The following is a 27,643-nucleotide window of genomic DNA, read 5'->3' on the forward strand; positions in this document are numbered from 1 at the left end:
ACACAGTAATACAATCACCAGGCAGCAGTCTTAGCACTGACTGACAATAAAATCACTGGACAGAAATAAAATCACTGAGCAGTCTGAACTTTTCTTTGTAACATGAGATCAACCACAATTGAAATTATGCAACTATGTGGGAAGACTGAACAGGATTGTGTTTTTCCTTCTTTGCAGAAAAGAAGGTTAAAGGGGTATTAGAATTTTTAAAAAATTAAACAGGGTTTTGATCGGTAGGTTTTAGACTTTGCATTTATGAGGATACCCAACTTGAAGGTTATAAATTGTAGGTAGTTGCTATTAAATTCAAAGAAGAACCCAGGAGAAACCTTTTTTATCTAGCAAATGGTGAGAATTCATGACCACATAGTCTGTTTGAGGTGAATAAGATGAATAAAGGCTAATTCTGATTCTAGTTCTATGAATAGCATAGATGCATTTAAGGAGAGGTAGATAACATCGTGATGGAAAAGGGATAGTCAAAGTGAAGCAGAAAAGATGGGTCCTGGAGGAGGTTTGTGTCTTAAATAAACAATGACATGGACCACTTGGACCAACTGAGCTGTTTCTTTGATGTAGAGCCAATGTAGATAAGTTTTAATTCAGATTATTTGGATATTTGGTTAATGGATCAGAAATTGACATCCCAATCTAAAATTCAAACTTCGAAGCACTCGAAAAATCCTTCTCAAACCAACCACTAGATAATAGCATACCAAGAAAGCCTTAGATGTAACTACTTCCACTAAACAGCTGATGATCAGGTACATCCTTAACTCAGAACTGAGCCACAACCATAAATTTAGTTGCACTCTGACTGAGAAAACCAAGAAATAACTTTATAGATGATGTTTGTTTCCATATTTTAAACTCACGTAACTTAGGGTTCATATTTTTACGTCACCCATTTTAGCATAGTATTTAAAATTTCCATGCTATTCCTTTCTAAAACAAGTTAACCAAATTTACAGCCCACTAAGTGGCACTGTGGCTCCAAGAAAAACCATGAATCGGAATGTGATTTTGGGGTTGATGACACACTCCATTCCATGTGGAGCCCACGAGTTGCGCAAGGCTTCAAGTGTACTGATGGACGTGTTGTGCGCTCCCTCTCCAAGGGAGAAACACAGACATAACTGTGAAGGACAAGCAGGCCCACTGACCCCCTTCAATCTTTCATGTTTATGGCCAGCCTAGTCAGGTCCAGTGCAGACTCACAAGAGAACCTTCACCTGGTCACCAGAAGGTCAAAGTTCAGGTGCAGGAGGCTGAAGCGCAAACAAATTTTGAATATAGTGCCCTCAGAAAGTGACAAAGGATCCACAATCTAACACTGTCTGTATATGGAACGCAATCTTCAAGGCTACAAGAAGTATATGCAACCTGGGAGTCCATGAAGCAACTTCACCTTCTATTACATGAGATTGCTGCATGCCACACCCTAACCCTGCCGATCCCAGATGTGGGATGGATTGCCAAAGCACTTTGCTTGCTATTTTAACACAGCCATTAACTTATTAAGATAAAATAGACAAGTTTGTGACTTTGTCAAAGCATTAACCAGTAGAATTGGGCTTTGACCAACCGCTGACAAAATAGACAAAGGTAAAAGTATTTCTAGGTCAATAATAAGCAGCTCAGCTTGAGTTTGTCCAACTTGGAGATGGAGAAATAGGCTCAAATCAACTGGACTTAAGTATAAATGTTTAAATTAATGAAAAGGTTAAGTGACACACTATGAGAAATCTGTTATTTTCTGACTGATGATTAACAGTGAGATGGTTGTTTTATTTATGTCGGCAGTCATGTTAACTGCTATCTGCTAATATTTGTGTCTCAGGAAACCACAAAAAGCTAATTTTCCTTGTTATCTTTGGGTTTAAAAAAACTCCTTTAGAAAAAACTTAGCCACGTGCAGCCTTGTGTGACTAGCCTTTACTATGAATCTGATTCCAAGGAAAAGGTTTACATTGGAAAGAGAAATGTACAGGGTTATGCTGCAGTTTTGGTTTAGCAAATGGAACATAATGACCTTCCGTGGTAGGGATGACCTGTTCCTGCAACTTATATCCACCTTCCTGGCACTGGCCCTGAGCAATGGGTGGGGGCACTATAAGGCTGGCACCAGCACCACTTTTTCAACAATACCACAAAAAAACCACTGTCATCCAATGCAATATCAGCTTTAACGGGTAAAACGCATTTAACTGGAATTTAAAATAAAAGCAGAAGCTTTGGGATGCTTCAGGTCAACGGATGAAATGAAACACTAAATTGTAGCTTGGCACAGAACCTCCAAGAATTGAGGGATTTTGACATTTAGCAGAAGCTTATTAATCAGAAATGAGGGCTGTTTTACAATTTGCATCAATATAGGTGGATTCCATTGGCAGAAGTTAAGAAAGTCCTTTGGAGAAGTTTCTACGTGGTAACAATGAAATGGGAAATTATAGTTTGAGATTTTGCTGCAGGAAGGTAATGCTGCCCAGCAAAACCTTAGTAAAGACCTCGATCACAAAACTTCCCAGCAACAATGATTGATCTTGTCTCACTGTCTCTCAGAAAGCCGTAACACTCATGGGTTGGGGAAATGGGGATTGATTGTGTTTGTCCTCAATCTATGGAGCAGTGGTAAAATGCTTCATGCTCAGGAAGTAGTACGAGGAGATTTCAGCAAAATTGGTTCTATGTGTTTCAGATATGCTTTCTGTCAGTGAACTTGAAGATATTAGTGAACAGGGCGGATTTTTAAAACAATCAGTGATAGTTTCTTGGATCATCATGATTGAAACGAGTTTGACATCCTGTACTCTGTTGGGATGTGACCCCTGACCCAAAGCATTAAACTTGGGGCTTTGGTTTGGTAAACCAATGACTAATATCACCATCCTCGACCAATCAAAATGCTTCATCATGGGTAAAATTGATGCTTTGCGGGAATAATAATCTTATGTTATCTAAATGTAATACAATTGAGGGAGGTGAACTTTACCTGTGCCTCGGGTGTTACTGAGCAGTGACTCTATGGCTTGAAGTCATGTATAACAAAGCTTATTTGCATATTGATCTCCAAACGTGATATTGCTCTAAAGGTGATAACATTTCACAGCCTGAAACACAGTGCATCCTCTTGCACACTTACCTAAATAATCTCTGAAGCTGTGGGTTTTTGATTCTTTCTATCAAAATCATGGCTTAAGATATGTGTTCTGATCTTCTAAAGATCTGAAAATTCTTCAAACCTTCTTCTTCTGTTAGACCCGTTCTTCAATCGTTTCAAGCCGACTTTTTGTCTCCTTGGATAAACTCTGAGTTTTCTGATACTCAGTGTAAATTAATTCCTGAGCCTTGCTCTGTCTGCTGTACCCCTCCCTTGTGAAGCTTACCTGCAGCAGTGAAGCTAATGATGGTGGTTTTAAACCACTCATTTCCATAGTTACCATTCTTAAAACTAGCTCCAGGTTAATCATTAATGAACTGATATTCCCAGATTATTGGTCTGCAGTATTGGTTTATTAGCTGAATGATATTATCACTGCACTACCATCTCTCCTAAGTCCCTTGACTCTCACATTCTGACATAAATTGAGGCAATGCTCCAGTTTAGCCTCATCACTGCTTTCTTTCGTCATGGATGCTCTATTCAGTCCAGCCTTAAGTCTTCCTTTTGAAGTTGGTAATCATGTCTAGTTCAAACTCAGTCTCTTGATAGTGCGGATCAGCCAATGGCTAGACTCTAAACCTCCTACACAACTTGAATGTTACAATTTTTAACCAGGAGTACTGAAGATAATTCCAAACCTCGAATGTGTCTGACCTGGGCCTGTCTGCTTTAATGTCGCTTTTCTGTATTTGCTTTTGGCTAACTCAGCAACTGCTATAATAAGGTAATAAAATGTGAGGCTGGATGAACACAGCAGGCCCAGCAGCATCTCACGAGCACAAAAGCTGATGTTTCGGGCCTAGACCCTTCATCAGAGAGGGGGATGGGGTGAGGGTTCTGGAATAAATAGGGAGAGAGGGGGAGGCGGACCGAAGATGGAGAGAAAAGAAGATAGGTGGAGAGGAGAGTATAGGTGGGGAGGTGGGGAGGGGATAGGTCAGTCCAGGGAAGACGGACAGGTCAAGGAGGTGGGATGAGGTTAGTAGGTAGGAGATGGAGTTGCGGCTTGGGGTGGGAGGAAGGGATGGGTGAGAGGAAGAACAGGTTAGGGAGGGCAGAGGCAGGTTGGACTGGTTTTGGGATGCAGTGGGTGGAGAGGAAGAGCTGGGCTGGTTGTGTGGTGCAGTGGGGGGAGGGGACGAACTGGGCTGGTTTTGGGATGCGGTGGGGGAAGGGGAGATTTGGAAGCTGGTGAAGTCCACATTGATACCATTGGGCTGCAAGGTTCCCAAGCGGAATATGAGTTGTTGGTCCTGCAACCTTCGGGTGGCATCATTGTGGCACTGCAGGAGGCCCATGATGGACATGTCATCTAAAGAATGGGAGGGGGAGTGGAAATGGTTTGCGACTGGGAGGTGCAGTTGTTTATTGCAAACCGAGCAGAGGTGTTCTACAAAGCGGTCCCCAAGCCTCCGCTTGGTTTCCCCAATGTAGAGGAAGCCACACCGGGTACAGTGGATGCAGTATACCACATTGGCAGATGTGCAGGTGAACCTCTGCTTGATGTGGAAAGTCATCTTGGGGCCTGGGATAGGGGTGAGGGAGGAGGTGTGGGGGCAGGTGTAGCATTTCCTGCGGTTGCAGGGGAAGGTGCCGGGTGTGGTGGGGTTGGAGGGCAGTGTGGAGCGAACAAGGGAGTCACGGAGAGAGTGGTCTCTCCGGAAAGCAGACAGGGGTGGGGATGGAAAAATGTCTTGGGTGGTGGGGTCGGATTGTAGATGGCGGAAGTGTCGGAGGATGATGCGTTGTATCCGGAGGTTGGTGGGGTGGTGTGTGAGAACGAGGAGGATCGTCTTTGGGTGGTTGTGGCAGGGGCGGGGTGTGAGGGATGTGTTGCGGGAAATGCAGGAGACGCGGTCAAAGGCGTTCTCGACCACTGTGGGGGGAAAGTTGCGGTCCTTGAAGAACGTGGACATCTGGGATGTGCGGGAGTGGAATGCCTCATCGTGGGAGCAGATGCGGCGGTGGCGGAGGAATTGGGAATAGGGGATGGAATTTTTGCAGGAGGGTGGGTGGGAGGTGGTGTATTCTAGGTAGCTGTGGGAGTCGGTGGGCTTGGAATGGACATCAGTTACAAGCTGGTTGCCTGAGATGGAGACTGAGAGATCCAGGAAGGTGAGGGATGTGCTGGAGATGGCCCAGATGAACTGAAGGTTGGGGTGGAAGGTGTTGGTGAAGTGGATGAACTGTTCGAGCTCCTCTGGGGAGCAAGAGGCGGCGCCGATACAGTCATCAATGTAACGGAGGAAGAGGTTGGGTTTGGGGCCTGTGTAGGTGCGGAAGAGGGACTGTTCCACATAACCTACAAAGAGGCAGGCATAGCTGGGGCCTATGCGGGTACCCATGGCCACCCCCTTAGTCTGTAGGAAGTGGGAGGAATCGAAAGAGGAGTTGTTGAGGGTGAGGACGAGTTCGGCTAGGTGGATGAGGGTGTCGGTGGAGGGGCACTGGTTGGGCCTGCGGGATATAAGGTGTATAATAAGGTGTAGAGCTGGATGAACACAGCAGGCCAAGCAGCATCAGAGGAGCAGGAAAACTGACATCTTGGGCCTAGATCCTTCTTCAGGAAAAAAAATGAAAAAAAAAGCATTCTACTGACTGGTAGATGCTGATTTAACTTTTGAATTGTCAAATATACTCTCCTCCCTGAGATCGCCTCCATTCACTCTCAGCCTCTGCCTGTCTTTCTCTCTCACAGCAATATTTTTGTTTCTCAAGGCCCATTCGTGAAACTGCCTACTTTTTCTGAATTCCTGATCTTGATGAGGGAGTATTGTCACATTTCTCAGCTGTCAGGCTAACAGTTCTGTTTTCATAGTTATAACCAAATTCTCCTTTTAGAGCAATGTAGGTTTCTTTTCAGTTTCCTTAAAGCGGGAGTCAAAAAGTCCAAAATCCTTCAGTCATTATTTCATGCTACATAGCCTCTAAAATCCAGTGCAATCCATTTCTTCTTTCCATTGTGCAGTATCATCTCTTTATTGGTCTGGACTGAATTTCAGCTGTTGATATTTCCCCCTTTTGCAGATTTTATCCAACCCTTCTTGCAGATCTCCATCTGCTTCATCTAATTCAATGGCTTTTCTCAATCTTCAAATTGATTTATATTACGATCTTCTGTTAAAAAAGAGATGCCAAACACAAGTCCCATAATGACTTTAAAGAAGAGCTTTATTCTGAAGCTGTTACCTTTTGAAAAATAGAAATAGAAGAAATAAAGCTGGCCACTGTTTGCATTGCTTAGATCCACATTTCATTGCTAAGTCTCTGATCAGATGAAGTATTTTAAAGGTGTAAGTGTTCAGTTTGTTTGGTAGTCCCTTGTTGGATGTAATATCTGGCTGTGTTAATAGAAGGCAGCAAAGTGGAATCTTTCATTTTTGACATTAAGTGTGGAGTGTTTAATATCTATAAGTTCAATTAATCAGCAAAAGAGTTTCAGAGATTTGCAAAGATTTTATTTTAAATCTATGGTTTAGCATGAACATCAGGTTCCACCCTTCCCTTCTGGATCCTTTCCATGTCCAGATGCCAACATTTCAATTAGGAAGAAACGAACTCTTCTTTTAAAATCAACCTATCAGTCGTGGAGCAGGTGGGACTTGAATTTGGGCCTCCTAGCTCAGCGGTAGGGACATTACCACTGCACCACACAAGAACCCTAAAACATCTAACGCTTTTTTAAAAATATTGAGATGTATTATAACACAGGATTGAGCAACTTTCACACCACCAAAATCACCATTGCTGTATTTTTTTTGTAAACTACTAATCATCACCCGTAAAGAAGACCCAACCCTTAAACACAAAGTCTAGTGACTATCAACAGTTATAATTCTACGCTGGAGCTGTTCTTATTTACCACTAAAAGAGACTGCATTTCTAACATGATCTCAATCATATAATTCTTTACCATCTTTCACCCACTCTTACTCTTCCATCAAATGGGAACGCCATTCCTTCAAGACTCTTGTCTCCTCAGGTGCCTGGAAGTGGGAGGTACTGCCAGTCAGGCATAGGTCAGGCGATCTTGCGAAGTTACATGCTTCTGGGCTCATTGCATATGTACAAGCAAATGGAATGCCACATCTAAATGCAGGAATATCTGAAGGCCAGAGATAATGGGAACTGTAGATGCTGGAGTCCATCCAGCTTCACACTTTGTTATTTCTGAAGGCCCCAGGGAGCTGTCGGTCTTCCACATGCCCACCTGCTGCTGGACATTACGGGAGGTAATGGCCTTGTAATATTATTGCTTGACTGTTAATCCAGAGGCCCGGGTAATGATTTATGGACCTGAGTTTGAATATCACCGCGGCAGCTGGTGGAATTTAAATTCAATAGAAATTTTGAATTGTCAGAAAAGCCTATCTGATTCACTGATCTGCTCCTGATCTGTATCCTTGCCTGGCCTTCATATCCTTTATTCATGAACAGGATGAAGGTGTTACTGGACAGGCAGCATTTATTGCCCATCCTTAATTGCCCAGAAGGTAGTTAAGAGTCAATCACATGTTGTGGGTCTGGAGTCACGTGTAGGCTAGACCAAGTAAGGATGGCAGTTTCCTTCCCTAAACAGCGTTAATGAACCAGATGGGTTTTTCCAACAACTGATAAAAGATTTGTGGTCATTATTAGATTCTTAATTCCAGATATTTATTGAATTCAAATTGCACCATCTGCCATAGCAAGATTCGAACCCAGGTCCCCAGAACATTTGCTGGGTCTCTGGATTAATGGTCCGGCAATAATATCACTAGGCCATCGCCTCCCCATATGACTCTAGATCCAAAGCAATGTGATTGACTCTTAACTGCCGTCTGGGCAATTAGGAATGGGCAATAAATACTGCCTGGCCAGTGATATGCTGTGAATGAATAAAACAAAAAAAAGACAAAAAATAGTTCCATACTTTGGTGATGTGTCCTTAGGCATTCTCCTGTGAGCCTCTGGCGGAGAAGCGAGGTACTGTTACTATCAGATGGCAATAGAAAGCCATCCCAACTGACAAAGAGGCAGCCTGGATCAAGATAGTCAGCACCTGTGTATCGCTCATGAGAATCTGGAGCAGTGCCATGACAGGATGAATGATTTGCAGGAAAGTTGTGTCATTGTACACTTAATGCTAACTCACACTCAGAGGGGCATAACCATTGTAAGAATGCTACTTCAAGGCCTGTGGGATTGGGTGGCAGGCATCTCTGTCACAAGCTTCATGCAATAAACTAGAGCTACTGATATTGGGCCACTGGTCCACACACACCCACCCATACACACATACATACACACACACAGACACACACGCACAGACACACACACACACACAAACACACACACGCATACACGCACAAACCAAGTCATTAATCTTTCACCTCGACATTATATAATGTCATTACCAAAAATCTACTGTAATTCTTTCACAGAACAGATGCACAATTCATTCAGAACCCTTAACTCCTCAAAGTACAAGCTTATAACAGACATTCACCATCCTCAGAAATGACATCCCAAACCATACCCTTGAGTGCAGGAAAGTGTTCATACACCTATGTGAATGTGTCTTAATGCCTCTCTCCTTCTGAAAGTGCAAGACATGCACAGAAAACAGAATGAACCCAGGGAAGAGGAGGTATAGCTGACATAAGACCTCTGACCCCCTTCATGGGACAAGCAGTGGAGCTGACACAGAGCAAGGGGACTAAGCCAATGCTGAAGTGGAAGTTGGATATATACATCCTCTACTCTGCTATTCCCAGCCGTCATGAAATAGCAATGTCTTAAAAGCAACTTGGTCACTAACATATCTCTGGATCCCATCCCCAATTGATGAGAAGAACCTGATCCTCTAAGCTAACACCTCCTCTGAGGAGGAAGGATCAGCATCTTCAGAGGAAGCACTATCAAGGCTTTTCTCCCCACCCTCTAAAACTACGGAGCCACTCACCATTAGGCAATATGTGTAGACTAGGCTTATGACCTCATTCTGTGATCACAACAAGTTACAGTAAAAGGCTTTGGTCAATGGAATGTGGTCCCAGCTGAAATAGTACGAATTATATCTTTGAACTAACGCTAAAGATCAAAACTTTGGCTTCTAGCCCAACTAAGTCCTTGTCTCAGCTTTCAAAAAGACCCAGAAGATTTCATCCATTGTGTTCATAAAGTAAAGAATCTGCATCTTACATGAATATTAAGATGGGAACAAGTTTTGACATGAGTAGCACAATAACATGGGAAGGTAAGGATAGATACTGTGTTTAAAGATGGTTGCACTGCATTCATATACTCCTATGGATGTCAATACTTCTCCTGGTGTTACCTTGCATCACTGTCACTTTAATGTTCTTACTGAAAAACCATCTACAACTCCAATAATTATAGCATGGGGCTGGCCAAAATGCTATCATCGGAGAACAGTCAATAACATAGAGCAAATTGTAACCGATAGCAAAGACGGTACTTTTACCACTGAAGGTCAAAGGCCAGATGGCTACACAGTGGCATCATTGCACCACGATGCTCTGCCATATTGTCTGGGAAGTAATGACGCAGATCAAATAGGCAACTTTATTTAAGTTGATTTTCAATGGCTAATGTTTCAGGAAATGACCAATGTATTTGTTGAGAATGACGAATGACAAATCTCAGTTTATCCAAACAATAATGGAGAGCTGCTGTCAGCTGTCATACCTAACTGAACAATTAATGTTGGGGTGTCTCAGGTAAGTCCGGTGGCTCCAATTTAAGATATAATATTGTAACTTGCCTGGAGTTCAAAAACTAGACTGAGAAATACCCATGTAATTAATACTCCCTCAGGTAATAATGGCTTCAGCTATTAAGCAGAGGAATCTGTTTTAATTAGATCAAAGGAATTAAAATTTAAGAATATAAAAAAAAGAGGGTCCACAGGAAACATTAGTTTATTTTCTTAGAACAAACTCTTCTGTCTTCAGAAATGTGTCCTGTCTCACCAAATCAATTTATACAGTTTATTGACAGGCCTGCAGGCTTTTTGTGTAACATGTTCATTCCACAAATCACATTAGCATCAAAATGAATAGTGAATATTTTCTCTTCTTGCTCTTATTTCTACTTTAGCCCTCTGGTAGTTGGACAGTTCACCACAGTGAGTAAGATGTCACAATTAGCTGCATCAACTTGCCTTGTATAATTGCAGGACCTCTAAATCTCTGCTTTGCAATTGAAAGACAATGCGTCTATGTGTCTAGAATGCAGAATGTTTTCTCTTTAAAATACCACAAGCCATCAAACATGTGAATGTAATTGCAAACAGCCACAATTTACATTTATGAAGCACCTTTATTATAGTAAAACATCCAACATGGTTCACGTGGACTTTATCGAGCCAACATTGACTCATTGTCCAATTTGCTGGAAATATGTGAACATACACAAACAGTCCATCCCCTGTACTTTTTTTTGCTGTGATGTAATGCCACCTGATGTGTTTCCCATAACCACAGCACAATACAGCACCCCATCTAGTGGCTGAGCTAAGAACGGTCAAAGTTGGCTATTGACCAATGGCAGATGACTCTAGTGACGGACAGCAAAATTGGCTTGAAACTGGTGCTTTTGAGCAGTGAAGTCTTCAATTTCGTGCTGCCTGGTCATGTCTAGGAAATGCTGTGAACTGGCTTCACAGAAAACCTCTTACTTCCTCCAACAGAATTAGAGTATTAGCCAATTCTAAAGGGGGAGAAAACCATAAGATATAGTAGGAGAATTAGACTATTCAGCCCAACATGTTTGCTCTGTCATTCGATCATTGCTGATATGTTTTTCAACCTCTGCCTCACACTGCTGCTTTTGCCCCATAATCCTTGATCCCTTTACTTATCAAGAAGCTGTATATCTCTGTTTTATATACGCTCAATGACTTGGCCTCCACTGCCCTCTGCAGCAATGGGTTCCACAAACTAACCATACGCTGGCTGACAAAATTTCTCCTCATTCTAAACAGTCGTCCTTTCAACTCTGAGGCTGTGCCCTCACATTTCTAGTCTCTTCTATCAGTGGAATCATCTTCTTCATAGCTACTCTATCCAGGTCTTTCAGAATCCTGTAAATTTTAATGAGATCCCATCATCATCCTTCTAAGCTCACTCGATTACAGACCCGGAGTCCTCAACTGCTCCTCATATGACAAGCCCTTCGTCTCTGGGATCACTTTTGTAAACCTCCTCTTGACCATTTCCAAGGCCAGCGCATCCTTCCTTCGCTATGAAGCCCAAAACTATTCACAATACTGCAAATACAGTCTGAACATAGCCTCAGAGGTACATCTCTGCTTTTGTATTCTAGACCTTTTGAAATTAATGTGAACTTTGCATTTTCCTTCCTAAATGCCAAATGAACCTACATGTTAGCCTTAAGAGAATCCTGAACGAGGATTCTCAAGTCCCTTTGTGCTAGAGATTTCTGAAGCCTTTCACCACTTAGAAAATAACTTACACCTGTATTCTTCCTACCAAAGTGTATAACCTCACACTTCACCATGTGGTATGCCATCTATCACTTCTCTGCTCACTCTTCTAGGCAGGCAAGTCCATCTGCAGACACCCCAATTCCTCAAAACTACCTGTCCCTCCACATGTCCTTTTGTTACCTGCAAACTTCACAGCAATGCCCTCAATTCCTTTGTCAAGGTCATTAATGTGTAACATGAGTAGTTTCAACTGTTCAAAGTAAATTTCAACAGTGGCATCTGAAAACTGATTAACTAACAAGGTTAGGGCTAAAGCTAACAAGGTGTAGAGCTGGATGAGCACAGCAGGCCAGGCAGCATCAGAGGAGCAGGAAAGCTGATGTTTCAGTCTGAAGAAGGGTCCAGACCCGAAACGTCAGCTTTCCTGCTCCTCTGATGCTGCCTGGTCTGCTGTGTTCATCCAGCTCTACACCTTGTTATCTTAGACTCCAGCATTGGCAGTTCCTACTATCTTAAATGCTAAAGCTAATTGCATTATTTTGAGATTCATATTATCATGAACAGAATGTACATTGTCTCTTACTGTCCAAGATCAGTGTGGAAAACAGTAAGCCTTTTCTTACCTTTTGGAGTCTGTACCTGAATTAGACATCAGCAGCAAGTGTCAGTGAGTTTAAAAGTAAAGATGATTTACTCTTATATGTTTGTCCTTCTTAAATGATTTAATGCTTTAAAGTTGAATTGTGGGATATTGTTATGATAATGGTAAAATGAATTATCAATTTTTAACTACTATGATTTGACTTTTGCACTTGCAACTGACTTAAGATGGCCATAGTGATCACCTGACCATGTTGAGCCAAGCTTCCTGAAGCCATCAGTAAACAAGACCCAATCTGCACTGAAATTAGTATATCTTCAAAATGACCGAAACTAGTCAGTCAGATCTCATATTTGATACGCACTTTTCTAAGAGTTTAAAATGTTGTGATGAAAGGCTCACTGTAGATTGTACAGCTTGAAAAAAATCAATTAAGCTTGACAGGAAAATATACAATTGGACCACAGATTTTGGGAAAAGCAGAGAGAGGGAAAATTGATTTGTAACAGCAGAACTAGAAGACTCTCTCCTTTTCCCTTGTAAAATGAGTCCGGTGATAAAGCAAACAGAATTATCTCAAAGACTCAAGGATTCTATAATGTTTGCTACCATTTGAAATACAAGTCACCAACTAAACACCATGATCTCAGATTAAAACCTGACACCTCAACAACTCCAGGACCATTTTTATTAAACTAGCTGTTTGTGTTTTTCCTTTAAAAAATAGATATTCTTTCCATTACAAGCTACTAGCCTGTGTTTGTGTGAGTTTGTTGTTGCATTTTATTCCTTTTCTCAGGGTTAGTAAGCAACAAAAATCCTCTCTCTTTCCCTTGAGAAAATCTTGTAATTGGCTCCATAGTTTTGAATGGTACTGCTTTTTATTTGAAGTATGACACAGTTATGAGCTAAAAAGAATGAAAATTCTTGGTAGGGCCAAGCTAGGGGATTAAAAAGAGGGGAAATAATTCACCCCTCCTCACATTGTTATAGCACCTTATAATGCGAATGGTTCTCAGCAGTTAGTGAGATCTTTTGCAGAAGAGTATCCAGGAGGATAGGTTTTAAGGTAAACTTTGAAAACTCGAAAAGATTAGTTACTTTGTCTGCTTCATGTTTATCGATTGATTCTGAGTTTAATTGACAGACTGGCTGAACTGAAGGCTATTTTAACCTGACAGATTTGCCAGAGAGAAAAAAAACAGCTCATTTTAAACAGACAAAAATACAATTGTCTTATCATGCAGCTTACAAGTTCCAGAGAAGGTGTGGTGTTTGTGTTGACTTTACAACCTGTGTCATGGGTTAACACCTCTCAGGCCAACATGGTCTAGTTAGGCCAGGGCAGGCCACTGTGATTTGTTTGGAAGTTGACAGAAATTATTTTCTTTTCCATCTGCCATCTTTTTGTGTTGGCCCATCCTTAAACAAAGAGATGTGTGAATTCCCCGGATGGCTATGAATGTTCACATTTAGTGAGGCACTTGTCTGAGATGTTATGCAGCCTGTAGTGCATATGCCAAAAATCACAATATTTATGGCGGCCATTTTAACAGCTAGTTTGTGTCGAAGCTTTAAATTATTGACTGCAATTTCACAATATACTGGTGCCGGCAATAAAATTACAGAACAGCACAATACAAAAGGAGACAATTTGCCAATAAAGTGTGAACCAGTTTGCTCTTGTTTAATAATTCTACAGTTTTCAAATACAAAGTTCACTGATTCAAACCTGAATCAGAATTTAGTCTTATTGCAATTACTGGACTGTGGGCTTTAAGTTAATTTAACTCGCCATATATTTAGGTGGCTAATTCATACATCTTTTAAAAGGTGTAATTCAAATGAATTTCATATTCAGGGAATGGCTCAAGGGAGATACAGACCAGAAACATTCAATTTTTGAAGGCTGCATTAACATTGGGGGATAGGGAAATGGAGCTATATTTTTACAATGCTGTGGATTACTAGGTTTGAATTTGTCAAGCTGTCAGTGTTTTTAGATCAGATTGTTTGGCTTGATGACTCCGACGTTAGGGGGGCTCTCTGGATTTAAAAAAAAGGCTTGTGCAGTTAACAGAACCTGAACTATTCATGGCAAGCCCTCAAGGCTTTGTAGTAGCATTGATTTAACACATCATAGTAGAAATGGCTTGACTGAGTGTCTTCTTTGCCTGCTTTATTACTGAGATTGGGTACCTGTTTAATACAGATAATAGGCTGGTTAAGATTCCAATGAAAGGACTGGGCTTCCTGCTGTTCCACTCATTCTAGAACTCTCAGTGTACACTGCTGAGAGCAGATGTTCATATAGTGTACGTAAGCAATAGATTATGCAATGGATTTGCAACTTTGCAAGATCTCAAAGGCAACGACAACTTTTTTCAATTTCAAACTGCGTTCAACGATTTTAATTCCACAGTACCAATCCTACTCCAAATTATATCTTTTAAATTGTCAACTATTTTTGAACAGCTGGTTGCTAGAATTTTGAAAGTATCAGTTTTGCGCAGACTGTGTGGTTTAATTAGCCATTATTTCAGCGCGTTGCTCATTTCACAGAGGTCTATATTAAATTAAACAAAGCCTTATAATTGTGCTAAACCTGTTGATATAAAAAATATCTTCAACGGATTCTTCAATTTAGCTGTAACACAAGGAATGCTGGAATAGAATAGTTAGAAGATATAAATTCTAGCAAGACACTAAATAGTCTGATCAATATAACAGTAAAAGTCTTACAATGCTGCTCACAGTAAGTCAAAGCATATATCATTTTATAAGGTCAAGTATATTGTAAATTAAAAGTGTGTGCCTTTGCAGATCTATAAAGGTTAACCACCGCTAAAGAAACACAGAGGTCCCACACAGATCAGGCTGAATGCTGAGTGGCTGAATGGAAAATGGATGATCTTGCCATATACTTCTCCAGTTTAATGTCATATTCAAAAAATTACACGGGCCCTCCTTTTCCCCAGTGACTTCCACGCATGTCTGACAAGAAACTGTAGACACACGGGTAGAAGTCAGTCTGTGTAAGATACGTTTTGCACACAGACTAGCCACTGCCTGGAATAACAAATGGGTATAAATGGATCCAATACAGCCTGAAACAGGCATAAGACCCAGGGCAGTGACAAATCTGAGACGCCTGCCTCTTTGAACTGCCCACAATAGAGTAGGAACTGCTCAGTTTCTGTACGAGCCCAAGAAAGTAGACCTTAACATCACCTTCGATACTTATTTAATGCGGATGCAGGAAGAGCAGGAAGCCTTCCACTGTTTTACAGCCCTACCCTTAGCCATATTTTTACTTGTAGGAGCTTGCTGGTCATTAACTACTTGCTCTGTTTCTTCCATCAAACCAATGGCTAGTTATAGCTACTTCATTAGCTATAAACTGCTTTGGAATGTTGAGATGCTTAGATGTTAATCTTTTCTTTATTGTTTTCTTCCTACTTTATAAAACAAACACACAGGAAGTTACTGGCACTTAAGCAAACAGGTTTCCAGAATGCACAGTCAATGCAGTACGTATGTTAGTGCACAACTTATGTATACTCGTACACTGTTGGACTATCTCATGTAAATCATTGAAGATGATAGTCAAGACCATTAGCCTAAAGTGCTTGAGATGTCCTGGCGCTGTGGAAAGTACCTAATGAAGGCAAATTCTTTCATTCCTTGGCATTGGCTCTTCAGCAGATACTGGTGTGACAGTTAGAGATAAGAAGAAAGTGAGGTTACAGGAGATGGCACCCATCATCCAGGCTGTCCTGTTGAAGGGAAAGATTTCTTAATGGCAGACTCTAAACCACCTATAGGTAACTGCATTCTAGATTCAGACTGGTAAACACAGGCATGTAGAATGCCTTCTCTGACTCATACCTGTCCTCTTCTTCCAGATATATCAGGAATTGAGGGATTCCTGGAGGCAGCCCATGATATTGTCTTTGCAGTGAGTTCAAGGCAAAGATTCATTGTCCAGCACAAATAAGGTAAGGTGAAATTCAAATAAATAGTTTTCAATCAGAAAATAAACAATGGAAACAGAGATATTTATCAAGCAAAACTAACTGACCAATGATTGTCTCTTTGAACCACATTTCATCACATTAGATGATACCAGAAGGCAAGTATGCCTGTTTAGACAGGTGCGCGATATCTTTAGAGAAAACAAAATGAAATAACTGGGCACTGCAATTGCAACAAGATCCCATCATCACCACTGATTAAACATAGCTGAAGTAAATCTAGGCTTCAATAAAGTCAACCAGCTTCCTGTTTTATGGGTAAGAGGAAGACTGGTAACAAGGAATTATTTCAGACTTGAAACTTTAACTCTGTTTCTATCATTACAGATGTTGACAGACCTGTTGGGCTCAACAACACTCTCTGTTTTGATTCACATTTTATGAATTTAGTCCAATCTCTTGCAGTTGCAGTTTACATGCTGCTGATCTTAGGTCTATGACCTAGAAATGCGATAACACGCCCATGCTACAAAACATCCTTGGCTCAGCAGTACACAATGCTAATCTACACCACTTTGTAAGGTCGATGATGTCTTTTTGTTTTTGTTTTAAAGTTGAGTGCATGGGTTTATTTATTGATTTATGGGATGTGAACATCATTGGCTGACTAATATTTACTGCCAGTCCCTAGTTAACCTTGAGATGGTTGTAGTGACCTGCCTTCTTGAACCCCTGCAGTCCATTTGATGTAAGTAGAGTCACAATATCATTAGGGAAGACGTGCTTGATTTTGACCTGGCGACACTGAGGAAATGACAATATATTTCCAAGTCAGGATGGTAAGTGGCTTGGAGGGGATCTGGAAGGCGGTGGTGTTCCTATGTGTCTGCTGCCCTTGTGCTTCTAGATGGCAGCAATTGTGGGTGTAGTAGCTGTTGTCAAAACAGTTTTGGTGTGTTTCTGAAGAGCACCTTGTAGACGGTACGCATTGCTACCACTGAGCATTAGCGGTGTTGAATGTGAATGTTTCTGGTAGTGTCAATTACAGGGCTGCTTTGCCTGCTGCAAAAGTTCTTGAGTTTTATTGGAGTACTTGTGGAAGTACTTCATTTGAGTGCTAACTTGTGGCTTGTAATTGATGGGCTGGCTTTGAACAAATGGCAGGATGAAAATGCACAAAGGTATATTAAGAAAAAAACACCATATAGCCACTAAACCAAAACAGTCCCACCCCATCTCATACCTCACCCTATGTCTTGGCGTGATATAAGGTGTAACCATCAATGAACCAGATGAGTTTTTTTTCTCCAAAAATCAACATAGTAATCAATAGACTCTAAATTTCAGGCTTTTATTGAATTCAAAAACCACTGTCAACCATGGTGGAATTCAAACCCAGGTCCCCAGAATATTAGAAACAAAAATAAAAATTGCTGAAAATGTTATCAGGTCAGTCAGCATCTGTGGAGAGAAGCCAAAGTTAAAATTTCACGTCTGCCAAAACCTTCCCAGAAGGTGTTCTGATTTCTCTCCACTGCTGCTGCCAGACCTGCTGAACTTTTCCAGCAACTTCTATTTTTATCTCTGATTTACGGGGTCTGCAGTTCTTTCAGTTCCCCAGAACATACCTAAGTTTTTGGATTAGTAGTCTCGTGAGAACACCATTCAGCCATTGCCTCCATAGAATGTCTTGCTGATAAACCCAGATTTTTTACAGTATTTGAACTAATTTTAAAACTACAATGCTGTGATCAGGTTCCATTGTAGATTTGTTTAAAAGTCCCATTGCACCATTTGGATTATTGGAAGCAGACATGCTTTATAGAGCTGACTGTGCAGAAAAAAAACTTCAGTTTAAAACAAAACAAATTTTAAATGTAATTTTTAATTTTGGAAAAAATATTGCAGGGCTGCAGTGTCAAAAAATATAATTGAATATGTTTTAAACTGGAGATCAGTAAGTTTCTAGCTATTAAAGGCATCAAGTGACATGGAGCAGTGTGAAAAAATGGTGTTGAGGTAGTATTTCAACAATGGTCTGCTAAATGCGACAGCAGTCTCAGGGACAGTCTGCTCGTGTTTCTGTTGTCTATGCTCCTAAATGAAAATCACTGGGGATGCAGGATCTTAAATGAGACAAAAAATGTGAGGAAATCTCAGTGGTACATACTCCGTGTCAACACTGTTCATCGGTGATCTCTCCTGCTTCAGACCACAGCTGGATCCCACATCTGTTTCAGCTGTAACATGCATGAGAGTTGACCTGGTACAAAGGACAGCAAGGAGTGTCCGATTTGAATGTCAAACATTCTAGAACAATTATACATTGCATTACAAATTTGAAAATGATAATTTTCTGCCTATCAGAGGAACTGAGCAGATGTTTAAATACCTTCCCTCTAACTCTTGAACAGCGCATCCTTTAACCTGAATATGGTGGTGACCACATTGCTATTAATATTTGTTTTTCCACTATTCATAATGGTTAAAGGTAGGTTTTACAAATGTGAACTTGCAGCATGGTGTGTAGAATCTATCAAAATGGGAATTTGGTCACAAAGATCAGTTGTGAAACGGACTGCGAATCTTGTTATGTCAACTCTGCTGTCATTCCAATTCATCAGGAGAATGTATTTGGAAAATCAATATAAAAATGCAGGGTAAAATAATGAAGTAGTGGAAGCTTCCTTCTTTTAGCATGTGTCTGAGAAAAACTGAAATGATACAACACTGATGATACAGTGAAACTTAAACAGCATACTAATATTCACATCTGTTCTTAAAGTTAAATACTGTGCCAAGTACTGGTTTTGAGTTTTACATACCTTGCACAAGGGTTCTGCTTTAACTGTTTAACACATCGCTTTGGGTAACCATATATTGGAACGTTGTGTGAAAAGATTTGCTTGAAAAGTGTCCACCCAAGTCCGGGGAAGCAACAGAGCTCTGGAAAGCGTAGCACAATTTGAATCGAATTTAAAATCCATCTTGTTATGGTATTACTCCATGGTGCAACTGCATCTCTATTAATGGGCCTGGCTGATTATTGGTTTTCTGTTGATTTGTACAGTTTGCTTTTCTTCTCTTGCTGCACACTCAAAATAGGTTATAAGGAAATCAGGATTATCTCAGTTCAATTAACAATAAATGGCTGTGTATATTAGATTAGATTACGTACAGCGTGGAAACAGGCCCTTCAGCCCAACAAATCCACACCGCCCCTTGAAGCATCCCACCCAGACCCGTTCCCCTTTAACCCACACTCCCCTGAACACTACGGGCAATTTAGCATGGCCAATCCACCTAGCCTGCACATCTTTGGACTGTGGGAGGAAACCGGAGCACCCGGAGGAAACCGATGCAGACATGGGGAGAATGTGCGAACTCCACACAGACAATTGCCCGAGACTGGAATTGAACCCGGGGTCTCTGGCACTGCAGTGCTAACCACTGAGCCACCCTGCCGCCAATATAGAGAATTGTCAAGTCAAGCTCTTCCTCCAAGATAACAAAGTGTGGAGTTGAGTGAACACAGCAGGCCAAGCAGCATCTTAGGAGCACAAAAGCTGACATTTCGGGCCTAGACCCTTCATCAGAGAGGTGGATGGGGAGAGGGTTCTGAAATAAATGAGAAGAGAGGGGGAGGTGGACCGAAGATGTATAGAGGAGAAGATAGGTGGAAGGGAGTGTATAGGTGGGGGAGTGGGGAGGGGATAGGTCAGTCTGGAGAGGACGGACAGGTCAAGGGGGTGGGATGAGCTTAGTAGGTAGGAAATGGAGGTGCTGCTTGCGGTGGGAGGAGGGACAGGTGAGAGGAAGAACAGGTTAGGGAGGTGGGGATGAGCTGGGCTGGCTTTGGGATGCAGTGGGGGGAGGGGAGATTTTGAAGCTTCCTCTCACCTGTCCCCTCCTCCCACCTCAAGCCACACCTCCATTTCCGACTTACTAACCTCATTCCGCCTCCTTGACCTGTCTGTCCTCTCCAGACTGACCTATCCCCTCCCCACCTCCCCACCTATACACTCCCTTCCACCTATCTTCTCTTAAATGTATCTTCGGTCCACCTCCTCCTCTCTCCCTATTTATTTCAGAACCCTCCCCCCATCCACCTTTTCTGATGAAGGGTCTAGGCCCGAAACGTCAGCTTTTGTGCTCCTAAGATGCTGCTTGGCCTGCTGTGTTCATCCAGCTCCACAATTTGTTATCTCGGATTCTCCAGCATCTGCAGTTTTCATTTTCTCTGATCACAATTTTAAGCTCTTCCTCCAAGGTGTTTTTGATTCCCTTTTTGTGAGAAAGTAACACATTGCAACAGTTCACCATGAAAAAGCAGCTCAAAATTCCTGGCAGAAGCTTGTAGTCCATTATTTCACATGTACAGCAATGGATGGATACTCATTGTGGAAGGCTGGACTGTGTCCATACCTGATAATCTGCAAGTGGAACCCTCATCGTTGCCTTTGCATCCTCAAGGTTTAGCTGATTCAATTCCCCACCCAGCCAGCTTTCTACATTTTACCCAGTTTAACTCTGAAATCATTTAAATCTCTGCTTCCCTTGTCCTTATACCCACTAAGCTTTCCTCCGCTATCACTGCCATAGCAGCTGACCTACTCTGGCTTCTGGTTAAGAAACTCCTTTATTTTAAAATTATTATTCTTGTTTTCAAATTCCTTCATCATGCAAATCGCCATTAAATTCCTATAATCCACATCCGTCAGTGCACCCCAAATCCTAGCCTCTTGAATATTCCCAATAGCCACCACTGGTGGCTGCACCTTCCACAGTCATCAGGGAAATGTGGAATTCCCTCCTTAAGCTTTCCAACTCAATTTCTTTCCTTAAGCCATTCCTTAAAATGATCCCTTTGATCAAGCTATTGGTCACCAGCCCTAATATTGCTTTGTGGGCCTCAGTGTAATATATTGCTTTTTAATATACACATGATTCTCCCTAGAACTTTTTATTTTGTTTAAGATTCCATACACCTAGAAGACACTTTCGTCGTTGTTGAGTCCTATTTCTTTAGCAAAGCTTTTTGTTCCTGCCCTGCTATTGAGCTAAAGTAGCTAGGAGTAAACGTTGTTCAATTATTACTTCTGTAAAATGCTGTGGAGCTGTAAAAATGCAAATTGTTGATCGTGTTGTTCTTGTTGAGGTTCATTTCACAATCTCACAGTTTGAGGCACTTATTACACAGGCTTAATCATAAATGCAGCTCCAAATCATGTGAATGGTGTTAGCAAAGGTGAGAACAGTGAAGGGGAAAATAAATTGCCTGCCAAATTGTGCACACCTTCCTGCTCAATGATGCAACATTGTTGACAGGGATTGAGGAGCTACAGGATCTACAAACAGATGTGACGCTTCCCAGAGGATACAGAAGGATGGGGAAAAAACACGTACAATATCATAATGACTGGAAGACTAGGAAACAGGTGGCAGTGACATGCAAATACATCAAACTTCTTCAGCCTGAAAGTAACTTCAACCAGTTTTCTTTGAGTTTAATGAAAAGTGACAATTTCCATTTTAGTTGTCAAATTAATATTTCTCTTTTCCAGCTTTTTTTAAGGAACTGGTAAATTGAGCTCAACAGGACGTGTAAAATATTCCAATAGGAAGTATCATCTCAGTATTCTGGGAAGGCCTAATGTTGAGTCATGAAGTGTTCTGGGAGTTTTGCCCTTTGTCATTCTGCATTGTGGTCTAATTTAGAATCTGTTAATGTTTGAAAGCACATCATCAGGATTGCAGAAGAATATTTAGAAACTAATGACTACCACTGAATATGCTTCTGCTGATTGTGGGATACAGGAAGACAGTTTACAACGTTAAATCATAAGAGGATGAAGGAAATTGGAAGACGATCAAGAGTCATTGCTGATTGCTGCTTTGCAAGTTCTGCAGCCTACCGTTCATCTTAGCCTCCTTGAATAGTGCCCATAGACCCCAATGCTCTCTGTTGTAAAGCTAAGTCACACCAGAGCCATCAACAGATTTGTCACTCACTTCTTACTTATCCGACACTCCTACTGTCAGTCCTGCTACAGAGTTGATTAAGCTATTAACCAGGATCACTGCACCCACCCCGACTCACTTCTACAGTATAAACACACACCCTGCAAATAAAAAGGCAAGTGCTAATAGCATACACCCGCAACATCTGTCTCCCCAGCCAGCAGCTGGGCTTTACAATGTTGAGCAGCCAATTTCACAACCCAATCATGGCTTTCAAAATGGAATTAGACAAGCACTGGCAATGGAAAGGTCTGTAGGGAAAAGACAGGGAATTGAGAGCAGCAGAGTTGCTCTTGCAGAGAACCAAAGGGCCCCTGTCAGTGCTGTAGCAATTTCATACCTGTCTATAGGCACCCCTTCACCCCAAAAGCTCTCTCCTCTAATGCAAGCTGCACAATATATCCAACAAGAAGTAAAGTCTCACGACGGTGTGGTGCTGTTGCAGTCCATCATTCCCCTTCATCTCTTCTGTTCAGGGTAGACAAATTTATAAAAAACAAAAGAACTGTGGATGTTGTAAATCGGGAACAAAAACAAAGTTGCTGGAAAAGCTCAGCAGGTCTGGCAGCATCTGTGAAAGAGAAAACAGAGTTAATGTTTTGGGTCCGGTGACCCTTCCTCAGAACTGGAGGAAGGGTCACTGGACCCGAAACGTTAACTCTGTAGGTAAGTTTATTTTCTGCCATTAATAGAATGTGCTGCAGAAAAGGCATCATGTTTTATTAATAAATGGTAATGTTCTATAAATGCTTTAAGTAGTGTTGAAGTAAATTGTTCCTCTGAATAGTCGAACCTGAAAGTAGCCAGATTTATGGTAGGCAAAATGATCTCTGTAGCCCTTAGGAAATCAGATCCCATTTCAATTCGCAAACTAAATTTAATATTTATATATTTTTTTCTCCTTTATTTGAAGGCAAGCACTCTGTATCCATTTTGGGCAGACTATAATCTATGCTGTGTAGAATCATCAGCCAATTGCTCTGATTGGATGACTGTGCCATGATGAAGTTTTTAACGCTTCCACAGATGTACCAACCAAAATTATAGGACAGGTTTATTTGCTTTGTGAATGGACAGAAAGTATCCCTTTGGGTGCTGGGATATGGGGACAAGGAAGACTGTTTGATTGTGATGGAGTGTGTTCTTTAATTTTTCTCTATGTAGTCTGTCAAGGTGACAAATAAAACTCAAGCACTAGAAGAGGACAAACTGTTATTAGTAGTCTGTTTCAAGAGCACAAGGCTTTTCTATTTGTAGGAATGACATGATAACTATCCTCAATAAAAATTAAAATATTTAACGCAATGCATTCTCAGGTTCTGTAGTATGCTGCAGTATAGGGCCCTATAGAGACTCTGGCACAAAACAAGCAGATTTGAAACAGATATTGAGCAGATTTTTGAGTTCAGTTTCCTGCTTTTTAATCAACTTTTGATAATATCTCACTCTTTCTCAGCAGTGTTAGTCTCATTCCAGTCACTAGTATTAAAAGAATTCCCATTCATCAATGCTCGACTCATCAGGAATCAGCCACTATCATTCACAGTCTCCCTTAGTATTAACATCCATGGGAATGTAAACTGGGAGACTTCTATAATGAGCAGTGTTTCTAACATCACCCTCTTTACATGCTTCCAACATTAAAAAAGCTCTATTTTCTCCTGCACACATTAAATCCTGTCTCAATCCCGGTGTCAGCTCCATCGCATTCCCATCACTATGATATGATCCTCCTTCAAGGAACTTCTGGAAGTTGAACTAATAAGGCATCTTGGATCTTGAGGTGGAGCCTTTGTATGAGAGTCCTGATGATCTCTGGTAGCTCCAAAAATACTCAAGAACCCCTATGTCCCAGAGCTGCCACTTTCCAGCAGACAGGGTTGTCTCGCACATCTCTTCAAAACACGAATGACATTTTAAAATAAACAATAGTGAAATAGTTATATAACTGCACCTTCATCAACATACACCTTATAACCTTTTTTGTCCGTAGCTATTATGTCATAAGTATGTAGAAATACAGTGAATGCCGCAAATCCACTGGAACAGTAATTAAAGACATAAAATTAAAAGGCAGCCCTGTGACTAGCATTGCTGACCCACAGCGCCAAGGACTCGAGTTCAATCCCAGCCTCAGCTGACTGTCTCTGTGGAGTTTGCACTTTCTCCCCATGTCTGTCTGAGTTTCCTCTGGGTGCTCCAGTTTCCTCCCACAGTCCAAAGATGTGCAGGCTAGGTCGATTATCCATGGCAAATTCAGGTTAATGGGATAAGGTAGGGGGATGGGTTTGGGTGGGATGCTCTACGGCAGGGGTGGGTGGGTCAGTGTGGACTCAATAGGCCAGATGGCCTGCTTCCATCTTGTAGGGATTCTGTGATTCTATGATAACCAGATCTTATCTCAGAAGGTGGTGAATGTCACAGGCCCAAATCTCAAATTTATTCATGCTGATGTAGAAGATGTGTTGATAGCTCTGGCGCCAATCCCAACTTTCTGTAATGCCATTGGTTGTTTATTTAATGATCAACTTATAAGACAGTACATTACAAAACTGGCACCTGATTTTTTTTCATTACAGCGCCTTTTTAAGTCAAAGTCACTGTTACATTTGCACGGGCTGCAGCAGCAGCAAAGTGTGTTTACTGCAAATGTCTATAACTGGTCAAAACAAATTTAGCAGCTGCTCTTCCAGTCAACAACACAAAACTTCATTTGGTCTTGCGCTAACATTTTGTCTTTTTGTGCTGGTAAAAATGCTGAAGGCAATTTGCTTTATTCTTGCGTTATTGCAGGCAGCTCACTCCAGAAGCACAAATTATTATTGCCAGCTACACCAGTCAGAAAACTCCATGGATGAACAGATGGACAACAGGGTGATAATGAGACTTTAGTTGCTTGTGTAGACCTTTCTTAATGGGTACATCCAGGGTGTAATTCAAATAGAACTTAGTTAGTCACAATCAGACTACACCTTGGTTGAGGAGCATTGGATTTAATGGAAACTCAGATGTTATTGAGTTACATTATTGATACTGAATGACTCAGATCAACAAAGAAAAAAGGCATAATGATGGTTAATTCTGCATTGAGCAAAATCAAACATGGCACAAGCAAACAAAACCTTACTGCTGAATGACTCTGAAATCACTGATTCCTGCTTACACTGATCTTTTGAGAAGTGACCCACTCAAAGCAAAAGGTATTTGAGTGAAAATGGAAGATCTTTCATTCCTTGTCCAAATCTGCATAGGGGAAATTATCTTAAAAAGGAACCTCAGATGAAATCAAATCTTGCTAAACCTAATTAATTGCAGAAAAATGTGATGCTGTTGACGTCACTTCTTCACCATGTTTTTCCTTGTTTTAACTGATCAGTTACCATTGAATGACAATAATTATAATGGTGTACAACAGGCCATCGAATCCAAGTTGGATCACAGAGCATTGTAACTTAGTGCCGATCTCTTGCCTTTTTCCAGAACATTATTTCTATGTATAAAAACATCCAATGCCTTCTTGAATGCCTCAGATAAACCTGACTACACCACACTTCCAGGCAGTGAATTCCAAACCCTATCTGCTCCCTGTGTGAAAACATTTACCTTTACTTTGCAATTGTTTCTTTCACAAAACACTTTAAAACTGTGCCCTCCTGCCCTCGATCTCTCTTATGCTCAGAAGGGAAATTTCTGATGTTATTCAGAATAAAACCAAAACTTTGATTTTAATCTTGAGTGGGTTCAGGGTGGGCAGGATGCAGAAAGGGTGGGAGCAGGAAGAAGTAACTGCTCATTTCCCATGAGGTCTTGAGCCACATACCAGAAGACTTGCCAAGGCATCGGAGTGCTATTCCTGAGAGTGTGGAGACGTTTGCTTCCAGTTGCTGTGCATCATCTGCCCTCTGCAATATATTCTGGATCGCATAGATATATAAACAAATACACTACCAGATCTTCACAATAGATATATGCCTTTGCCTGCTTTGTGAAGTTGATTTACGGGACTCCTTTGAATCCATTATTTTGACCAAGACGTTGATCACTAGTTCCAAAACAATCCACATGACTCACTTGCCAAATTTTGTTTGGTAAGATTCTTATGAAGAGTCCCTCCCTGTGGAATTCACTCCCACAGGAAGCGGTGTTGGCCGAAACTTCTGTTTTTCAAGAGGGAATTAGCTATAGCTCTTGTGACTAATGAGCAGAAGCGATATGTGGGGAGGGTGGGATTAGCTCGATGATCAGCCATGATTATATTCAATGGTGCAGCAGATTCAAGGAATCCAATGACCTACTCTTGATCCTATCTTCTCTGTTTCTATGTTTCCACATTAATATAGTTTGTTGTACATTGGCAGAGCTGGAGCAGCTAACTCTAGGTCAACTGTGAGCTCCACAATGGTGAGATTGATGAGTCATATTGCCAGATGTTTGAAGGAGTGACTGCCTCCAGTTCTCCTTTGGAGTGGCAGTAGGGCAAAGGGCGTGGCAATACTGTCTTCTCGAGAGATGCCAGCACAATTTGCTCCTCTGTCACCTCTCCAATCAAATAAAAAGTGAAAGAACTGTGGATGCTGTAAATCGGGAACAAAAACAGAAGTTGCTGGAAAAGTTCAGTAGGCCTGGCAGCATCTGTGAAGAAAAAAAATCAGAGTTAACGTTTCAGGTCCAGTGCCCCTTCCTCAGAACTGATGCTGGATTGGAAAAGTGATAATGGGAACTGCAGATGCTGGAGAATCCAAGATAATACAATGTGAGGCTAGATGAACACAGCAGGCCCAGCAGCATCAAAGGAGCACAAAAGCTGATGTTTCGGGCCGAGACCCTTCATCAGAGAGGGAGATGGGGTGAGGGTTCTGGAATAAATAGGGAGACAGGGGAGGCGGACCAAAGATGGAAACAAAAGAAGATGGGTGGAGAGGAGAGTGTAGGTGGGGAGGTAGGGAGGGGATAGGTCAGTCCAGGGAAGACGGACAGGTCAAGGAGGTGGGATGAGGTTAGTAGGTAGGAGATGGAGGTGTGGCTTGGGGTGGGAGGAAGGGATGGGTGAGAGGAAGAACAGGTTAGGGAGGCAGAGGCAGGTTGGACTGGTTTTGGGATGCAGTGGGTGGAGGGGAAGAGCTGGGCTGGTTGTGTGGTGCAGTGGGGGGAGGGGACGAACTGGGCTGGTTTTGGGATGCGGTGGGGGAAGGGGAGATTTTGAAGCTGGTGAAGTCCACATTGATCCTATCGGGCTGCAGGGTTCCCAAGCGGAATATGAGTTGCTGTTCCTGCAACCTTCGGGTGGCATCATTGTGGCACTGCAGGAGGCCCATGATGGACATGTCATCTAAAGAATGGGAGGGGGAGTGGAAATGGTTTGCGACTGGGAGGTGCAGTTGTTTATTGCGAACCGAGCAGAGGTGTTCTGCAAAGCGGTCCCCAAGCCTCCG

General features: G+C 41.7%; 1 protein-coding gene across 14 annotated transcripts in view; it reads left to right on the top strand.

Annotated features, from left to right (window-relative positions):
- Positions 1-27,643, top strand: part of LOC125463790 (inward rectifier potassium channel 16-like) — a 143,586-nt gene that overhangs the window by 81,395 nt on the left and 34,548 nt on the right. For all 14 annotated transcript variants that reach the window (XR_007249906.2, XR_007249907.2, XR_007249908.2 and 11 more), the window contains one exon: positions 16,122-16,214. The gene's annotated coding sequence lies outside the window, so the exon portion shown is untranslated. The remainder of the gene's footprint in view (positions 1-16,121; positions 16,215-27,643) is intronic.

The sequence above is a fragment of the Stegostoma tigrinum genome, chromosome 22 (genome assembly GCF_030684315.1).
Source record: "Stegostoma tigrinum isolate sSteTig4 chromosome 22, sSteTig4.hap1, whole genome shotgun sequence".
NCBI classification, from domain to species: Eukaryota; Metazoa; Chordata; class Chondrichthyes; order Orectolobiformes; family Stegostomatidae; genus Stegostoma; species Stegostoma tigrinum.